At 38.5% G+C, this 1,701-nt stretch overlaps 1 pseudogene; it reads left to right on the forward strand.

Moving 5' to 3' along the window:
* Positions 1-463: 463 nt before the first annotated feature.
* Positions 464-1,309, forward strand: LOC118833724 (annotated as a pseudogene).
* Positions 1,310-1,701: the final 392 nt, after the last annotated feature.

Here is a 1,701-nt window from a genome sequence, read left to right on the forward strand (position 1 = left end):
TTAAGATTTACCTTTTCTGTATTAATGTCAGACATTGCCTAGATGAAGGACTGGCCAATCACAATGTGTGTACCAAGAATAGCACATTGACCATTTTTTTTTCATGGTGCTTGGGCTATTATCTTGTCCTGTGACTGAGCCCCATTTGCAAAAACTCATATATTTACTTCTTGAATTAACCTCCTTCTCCTTTGCCAGTCAGAAAAAACAATGTTCTGCACCTTGGTACTTCCCATTTAAAAGGTTGTTGAAATCTATTCTAAAGGTTTACCCTTACACAAGCCTGGCTCAAAGACTTGGTTACAAGAAATAATGGAAAAGTATTGTTATTATCTAATGATACTCTCAATATGGATCCCAAGGACCATCTTCTAGTGACCCTCTACTGGGATAAACCAGGAGCAAAAGCAGTGAACTTGAGAATTCAAGTTTCAACTAGGAAAAGGTGAGAGTAGCCTTTCTTGTTCAGCTGGCCAAGATGCCAAAAGGGAAGAAGGCCAAGGGGAAGAAGGTGGCTCCAGCCCCTGCTGTAGTAAAGAAGCAGGAGGTCAAGAAAGTGGTCAATCCTTTGTTAGAGAAGTGGCCCAAGAACTTTGGCATTGGTCAGGACATCCAGCCCAAAAGGGACCTTACTTGATTTGTCAAATGGCCTCAGTACATCAGACTGCAGCGTCAAAGGTCTATCCTTTATAGATGTTTGAAAGTCCCACCAGCAATTAACCAGTTCACCCAGGCTTTGGATTGTCAGACAGCTACTCAGCTGCTGAAACTGGCTTATAAGTATAGACCCGAGACAAAGCAAGATAAGAAGCAAAGGCTTCTGGTTCGGGCTGAACAAAAGGCTGCAGGCAAAGGAGATATCTCCACTAAGAGACCACCTGTCCTGAGAGCAGGTGTTAACACTGTTACTACCTTGGTAGAAAACAAGAAAGCACAGTTGGTAGTGATTGCATATGACATGGACCCCATTCAGCTAGTGGTCTTCTTACCTGCCTTGTGCTGAAAAATGGGGGTTCCTTACTGTATTATCAAAGGTAAAGCCTGACTGGGTCGCTTAGTTCACAGAAAGACCTGCACAAGCATTGCCTTCACACAGGTTAATCCTGAAGATAAGGGAGCCCTAGTTAAGCTGGTAGGAGCCATCAAAACCAATTACAACGACAGATATGATGAGATCTGTCGTCACCGGGGTGGCAATGTTCTGGGTCCAAAATCAGTGGCTTGTATTGCCAAGCTGGAAAAGGCAAAAGCTAAGGAACTTGAAACCAAATTGGGTTAAATGTATATTTGATTTTTCCCTACATAAAAATAAAAATTTAAACAACAAAAAAAGAAAAAGGTGAGAGTAAATGAATAAAAAAAGCAAATGCCATGTTCCTTTGTTATCAGATTACTAATATCAATCAGTTTAGTGATATCTTCAAAATATATGCTTAAATAATATATAAAATATAATGTATTTTGGATTCTTAAAATAGAGAATAGAAATAATGGCTACCTTTTTGTTGTTTAATCTAGCACCATTTCTTAAAACTTTTCAATCAACCAATCAACAACAGACCATATATGTCTAGATCTATCTTAACTAGAACTTAGATATCTAAGGATAGACATAGATATATCTAGTATCTCTATACTTTTGATAGAGATCTATCCTAGCTAGTTATATTCAAGATATATATGTTATACACATAGATAATA

Source organism: Trichosurus vulpecula, chromosome 1 (assembly GCF_011100635.1).
Source record: "Trichosurus vulpecula isolate mTriVul1 chromosome 1, mTriVul1.pri, whole genome shotgun sequence".
NCBI lineage: Eukaryota > Metazoa > Chordata > Mammalia > Diprotodontia > Phalangeridae > Trichosurus > Trichosurus vulpecula.